We start from the raw sequence: 7556 nt of genomic DNA, 5'->3' as shown, positions 1-7556 counted from the left end.
GAATCTGGGCCTGACGGTCCGCCTCCTGCCGATACTCACTGACCCAAATAACATACTGACTGGGTGACAGCATCATGCGCATCAGCGCCTTCCAATCCTCAGGGATCAAGGCGTACCCACTACCTAGCCCTTCAATGAGACCACGCACAAACGTGCTAGTCAGACCGAACTCGCGAATCACCTTCTTTACCTCTCTAACCACCGAGTAAGGCAAAGTAACCCAGGTTCCAACCGGGTTGCCCTGGTCGTCATTCTGCCAGGTCACCGGACAAACTGAGACCAGCTCAGCCAGCTCCTCTGCTGTAAGATCTGAGCGAGTCTTCGCTGCGTGAACCATTTGTTGCACCAGCGAAAGCCTCTGAGCAGATGCAGATGACGTCCCGGGGGGCCCCGAAGCATGGGGTCCTAGGGGGGGGTGGTAATCACACACCGGCTCCGGCGGGGAAGGTAAGGGAGGCGGTGGTAAGAAAGGCACTGGGGGCGAAGCAGGGAGAGGGATGGCTGCAGGAGCCGACGGCGGTGGCGGAATTGGCAGTCCCTCTATTGGCGCGAGAGAAGGTTCTTCCGAGGCGACACACTGTGTTGCATCGGTAGGAGGGGGGGTGACTGCAGGAGCCGACGGGCGTGGCGAGATCACCAGCCTCGCGACGGAGGGCCTGTCCGAGGCGACACGCTGTATCGCATCGCGGCAGAGGTGCCAGGCATGTAGAGCCTGCACGGGCGCCCGAGGTTCTTCATGCAATGTCTGGCCCAAACGCTCCCAGTCCGCTAGCTTAAGGGTTCCGGCTTCAGGGTACCACGGGCACTGGGCACTCACCTCCTGTAACAGGAGAGTGAGTTCTCGAGTGGGGCAGACATGCTGAGCCTTACGCAGCAAATACTGTAGCTCATTGCGATGTTGCACTTGCAAAGCAGAGAGGGAGCTTCCCATACTTACCACAATGAAAAATACTCACCGGGATCCACGAAGTGGATGAGTGACGCGTCTGAAACCCTTGCCGGGCGAGGTGAGTGCTGAGGGCCCCACGTTTGGGCGCCAGTTGTGGCGGTTCAATGATGAGACAGAACACAGATTTATTCAAGCAAGCAAGCTGGTCAGCTGAAATGGGCTGCTGCCTGTCAGCTTTCCACCTTCCCCTTTACTCTCTCTCTCCCCCCGCACATTACATTCTCCAACAGATAAAAGGAATACACTGGCTTTGTTTAACATTCTTATTTACCAATTTCTATCTACCGCATTCCTTGCTCTCGGGCCTTGAGCCCAGTCCTGAGAGGCTTCCCACGGTTCATGTCATCTGGGCGAGATTCCAAGGTTGATGCCCTTGAAAGGAGCTGTGTGTGCACAAGTCCAGCACAACACTCTGGGTGTGCCCTGAATGTTGCTAAGCGCATAAACCTGTATGAATCCTACAGAAAAAGATATAGATGAGAGCTAGAACTGATTAAATGGAATCAATTACATACAGTAATGGCAAAGTTCTTGGTGGCAGGCTTGCAGCAGTGATAGAATAGACTGCACGTTCAAATCAAGTCTCTGGAGTACATCCACAGCTGAGATGGGTCATCAGTCCTTCGTTCAATGCTTCAGTGTAGCAAAGTCCCTCCAGAGGTAAGAAGCAGGATTGAAGACAAGATGGAGAAGCTGCAGCAGCTTTTTATATTCTCTTGCCATGTGGTCTTTCTTTCTTTGTCCCAAAGACAAGCTGTCCATCACATGGCATGGAAAAACCGCAGAGTTCTCTCCATAGGCATGTCCCTGCATAACTTGCTGAGTCACAAGGCGTGTCTGCCTTCTCTCAATGGGTCAAATGTATAGCTGATGGTCCTAACAAGCAGGCTAGGCAGAGCTGACACCAACTTGTCTGGGGTGTCACCCAGAAGCATAGCATAAGTTTGAAATACAGACAGTATAGAGCCAATACTTATATCTTTAAATACAAAAATGATACATGCAAACAGATAGCATAATCATAACCAGCAAATCATAACCTTGTCTTAGACACCTCATTTGACCCCCTTTATACAAGATTTGGTACCACTACAGGACCTTGGTTGCAACAATGATCTATACGGTCCCAGATTATGTCAATAACGTCACAGATGGGGCGGTGGGATGGGAAAGGATTGGGGGTTCTTGGGGGTGCAGAAGGGACAGCTGAGGGACTGGGGCTGTGGGGAGCTCTGTTTGGGGCAGAAGGGCTTGGGGAAGCAGGGGCCACAGGAAGAGAATGAAGGCTCAGAATGGGAGAACCCCTGCAAGGGGCACTGAGGAAATCACACCATAAGTGACTGCTCCCTCTTTGGCCAAAGTAGTTAGCCAATATTTAGGACCTTACTGGGTTGTTTCTGTCATACATGACCCCTGTACAGTGTCACAGTGGGCTGGGCCAAGAGGGAGAATCCCACCCATTAGTTCTTTTTTCAATGAGAGCTCAGATTCTGCATGCTGGTGGCACGGCCGGGTGAATTTGCTGGCTGTGAAGTCATGGGTCTGTGTGCTCTCTGTGTACTTGCAGTGTGGGAGGGGGAGGATAATGTGTTAGTTTTGCGGATGTTTATGGGGAGTTTGTCCCAGGCATGAAGGGCAGCACAGGAGAAAGCAGGAACTGGAAGGGGCTTCCCTGTATATTTAACAAGCCGTCGATGGAGGCTGGGATCATGGGATGACTGGAGGCAGGAATCGTTTCAATACTGAATGGGAGATGAAAGGGTGGGGACAGGGCATGCGGGACTTTGAAACTGAAGACAAGTAGCTTATGTGGCTACAATAGAGGTTGGGGAGCCAGTGAAGGGATTCATAGAGGGGGTGACATGGTCAGGGCAATCGGCTTGGAAAATGATCTTTGCAGCAGCAGTGGGAATGGATGTAAGTGGGGCAAGAGTGAATATATCAAGGGCAGGGAAAAGGACATTGCTATAATTTGAGACACCTGACACACTGGAGTCTAAGATGTCTTTTTTGACATCTTGTGGATTTCTAGCCATCAGCTTTAACTCAGTCTGGCTAACACCTCACTGTCCTCTGGGTCAGCAGTCTGCTGACTGACTGCTATAGTATAACCTGCATGTGGGACCAGGGGACCCCCCATCCCCTGTTCTTAACGTGATAGCTGCAATTCCAGCACAGTCCTCAGTACACCACAACTGCCTCAATTTTGGAAGAGTTACCAAGTGGAAAAAGGAAAACAGGTGAAAGTGTTGGGAAAAAAACCCATCCCTGAATATTATTCATTTTACTGCATTATGTTTATTGTTACCCCGTAGTTCTCTGGACACTTAAAATCCACACTGTGCACAGTGCCCTGCAGCTTATAGACCCTAGGCACTGGCCCAGGAGTTCTGCTGCTCACTTTCCCCCTGGCCTGGGGGAATCTGTCAGATGCCTGAGGAATGTAGGGACTGCAGATCAGAGGTGGGAAAGGAGGCCCCAATTCTGGTGGCTCTAGCCAGTAAATACCATGAGAAAACTCCAGATGATGCAGCATGTGGCAGCCCATCTTCTACCTAACATTGGGGATGAGATCCCATCACCCTGCCATACCCACTGCCTGCCTCCACTCCCACTGAACCCACTGCAAGGGCCGGATCCACAACCCTGAATGAACCAGGCCCTAGTTCCCAGAACCTCCCCCACCACCATGCACCTGACCTGCTGCAGCAGTTGGACCCACTGAATTGGGGGTGGGTGTCTCAATGGCAGGTGCCCAGCTCTGGACCCCTCCCCTCACCCAAGAATGGCCTTAGAGGGGAGGCAGAGGGAGGGGGAGATTAGTGTTCACACTTCTCAGCACATGATGGGACAAGGGGAGAATCCTGATCCTCAGACTGGGTGGTTGCTTTGTAACTTCGCAGTCGAGATACTGTGGTGATGGACACCAGAGTCTGTAGCTACATAGACACAGGAGGTGTGTTCAGGGATAGCCAGGTGTGTGTGTATAAGTGAGAGTGAGAGATGTGATGCTCACTTGCACTGTTGCTCCCTGTACAGCGTCCTCACTGAGAGCAGATGGAGCGACTGGCTGGAGCTGAGGAGAGGCCAAGCTGCAGGAATTGGCTGACATGAGGGTGGCCCATGGCTCCCTGTTGCAATGACTATTCTCAACTCACCCCGCAGCAGGAGGCAGTTGGCAGAAGGGAAATGCCCAATTGCTGTTAGGGCAGCACTTTTAGGGGAACAAGGAAGTGAAATTAAACCTGTCACTCCTGGTTCACACGGGGGCAAGCAGGAGAATCAGGCCAAGTGAAGGTGAGGAAGCTGCCAATTGGCCTGTGTCATCTGACAAGTCTGCACAGCAGCTGCTCCGTGCAGAGCAGGGTGGGGGGAGGACACACCCCACAGGGCCGGGCTGTTGTGGTTGTGGGCGGTTCTCCCCCCAGGCCCAATGGTAGGTGGCGCCTGTGGGTGGAGAGGGCACAGGGCTGCTCACTCCAGAGCAGCACCGAGCTTGAGGGAAGCACAGGGGGCCTGGCAGCTCCCAGGGACAGACAGAGCTGGGGCCAGAGACTGATGGTAAGGACTGACTGGCCCTACCCCCACCATCTTTTCATTCGGGCCCTGGGGCATCTGTACAGAGGGACTGGATACCTCCTCCCATTCCCCATCACATCGCCCATGGATCCAGGCAGATCTGGGAACCTCCCTCCCCACTTCAGTCCCCTGTTGCTCTTTTAAGTCTCCATCTCTCCTTCCCCCTCACCTCTCCCATCGGGTTGGGAGACTCCGTCCCTGGCCCGGTCCCGGGGCGGTCGCTCTCCCGGAGCTGGCTCGGCTCCTGCAGGCGCTCAGGGGGGCAGAGCCTGGGTGGGTCAGGGAGGGCAGCAGCGCTGGGACTCGCAAACCCCCGCCTGGGAGCAGAGATGGGGTGAGGAGGGGCCGTTTGTGGAGAGTCACTTTCCTGGGGGCTCCGGCTCAGGAAGTCATTCAGGGATCCAGGGATCTGCCTGTGCCTGAAACACCAGGAGCAGGAACAGCAACCCTACACCACACATGACAAATAGAGAGTGATAGACACACGTCAGGGGCAGGGACAGGAAAACACACAGGACTCATGTAAATCAGGAGTTACTCACTGGAGTCACTGGGCCTGATTCCCCGGATTGCAGAGGTGGCAGTGCAGATTCTCGCCCTCCTTCCCAGGAGCCAGTGATGGGGGATGCAGCCCCATGCACTCTAAGAGTAGGGCCGGGGTTAGTGCCAGCCCAAGGAGAGACAGATGCTCTCAAGTGGCACTGGGTTCAGTGGAACCCTGTTTGGGGTCAGGCTAGGGATAAGTGATACCCAGAAGAGTTATGAATTTTTGTGGAAGTTGTTTTTCCTGGGACTGGCCCATTGTGCGTAAAGCTGAGGGGATTTAGACTGACCAGTCTGAGTCTTCAGATGTGAGGCAGGAGTTCACAACCCCCTTTTCTGTCCCAGCACCTGAGATGTGCTGAGTGGCCCCAGTTCCCACTGAAACCAAGGTGAACTGCAGGTTCATGTCCCGGGGCGATGGAAGCTCCCTAAAAGTGGGGGGATCCTCAGTACCCAAATGTGGCCCCACCCACACTGCCCATTCCCCCCAAGGCCCTGCCCCTGACTCATCTCTTTTCCGCGAGCCCCCACCCTCATGCTGCCCATTCCCCCCAAGGCCCTGTGCTTGCATGCCCCTTCCCCTGAGGCCCTGCCCCCACGCTGCCCCTTCCCCCAAGACCCCGCCCCTGCTTGCTCCTCTCCCCCCTGTCCGGCTCCCCCGTCTCAGCCTCTCTCAAAAAAACATGCAATGAACCATCCCTGCTAGGAGGTGCTGCGGGCCTCTGCTCCAAAATCTGTGCTTGGATCCATGCCCAGTGAAATCCAGTATGGAAGGAAGCTGCCACTGGCTCCCAAAGGAGGGCAGGGACTGGGGTCAGTGGTGTGGCTTCAGTTTAAGAATCCCTCCCTTGGTGCTGACAATCTTGCTGACTCCACCCAATATCTAATCTTCTGTTTCTGGTTTCCTCCACTGGGTGACAGCACCCTACAGATAAGGTTGAGACAAGCTTATATTTAACAGCTGGTCTTTTAAGTGCTATATAATCTAAATCAGGGGTAGGCAACCTATGGCTTGTGTGCCAAAGGCCAGGTCCTGGCCACACGTCCGGGGGGGCTCTGTATTTTAATTTAATTTTAAATGAAGCTTCTTAAACATTTTAAAAACCTTATTTACTTTACATATAACAATAGTTTAGTTATATATTGTAGACTTATAGAAAAAGACCTTCTAAAAACGTTAAAATGTATTACTGGCACGCGAAACCTTAAATTAGAGTGAATAAATGAAGATTCGGCACACCACTTCTGAAAGGTTGCCGACCCCTGATCTAAATGCTGCTGTGGGTTGTCTTGAAAACTGCTGTGCCTTCTGGAGGTTTGGGCTAGAGTTCATTGTTCAAATTTAAAGTGATCTGAGTAAGGGCTTCCCAGGAGGCAGGGCCCCACCCCCTCAAAAAAGTGACAGTAACATTTTCTGGTTTAAATATTTTTGCACAAACTTGGGGCTCAGCCTATTGCTCTGATTCTACCCAAACTGATACCAGCTGCTGAGGACTGATCTCAGCTAATGCCTGGCACCACTGCCCCTTTGGGGAAGCAATACTGTAAAAGTTAATAATTGTTAAAGTTAGCTCCAGCTAGTAACTGTCTCAAGCCTGGGTGCTGCAGAGACATGTGCTGCAGGGCTGCTGCTCTGTGTCACAGGAGAGTGTGTAGAAGCACAGCTGGTGTTAGTCACTGGGTAGCTCAAGGCAACATGCTGCAGGAATCAGAGAAGAGCAATTACCCAGAGACTTTAACTTGGAGTCCTTTCCTTAGCAAAGTACTGAGGCTGCCTGTCTGCTGTGCCTCAGGAAATGGGCTTCTGTTGGAAACTGTCTGAAGGGCAGAGCTTTTTCTTTAAGAGCCGATATTTCAAAGTTCTCTAAAATCCACATGCATCCTTTAAATACTGCTGTGTTATATTAGGGCCAGGGGTAGAGTTAGTGGTGCAAGTTGTGATCATTTGGTGAAGGCATTGCTCAGATATAGCTCTTCCCCCAGCAATAAAGAGCTTATTGTCACAAAGTCCCCGGAAAAATCATGGAGCAGGTCCTCAAGGAATCAATCCTGAAGCACTTACACAAGAGGAAAGTGATCAGGAACAGTCAGCATGGATTCACCAAGGGAAGGTCATGCCTGACTAATCTAATCACCTTCTATGATGAGATTACTGGTTCTGTGGATGAAGGGAAAGCTTTTGACACGGTCTCCCACAGTATTCTTGTCAGCAAGTTAAAGAAGTATGGGCTGGATGAATGCACTATAAAGTGGGTAGAAAGTTGGCTAGATTGTCGGGCTCAACGGGTAGTGATCAATGGCTCCATGTCTAGTTGGCAGCCGGTATCAAGTGGAGTGCCCCAAGGGTCGGTCCTGGGGCCGGTTTTGTTCAATATCTTCATAAATGATCTGGAGGATGGTGTGGATTGCACTCTCAGCAAATTTGCGGATGATACTAAACTAGGAGGAGTGGTAGATACGATGGCAGGTAGGGATAGGATACAGA

The sequence above is a fragment of the Chelonia mydas genome, chromosome 14, assembly GCF_015237465.2.
Source record: "Chelonia mydas isolate rCheMyd1 chromosome 14, rCheMyd1.pri.v2, whole genome shotgun sequence".
Taxonomy (NCBI): Eukaryota; Metazoa; Chordata; order Testudines; family Cheloniidae; genus Chelonia; species Chelonia mydas.
Note: the sequence above shows the minus strand (reverse complement) of the source record.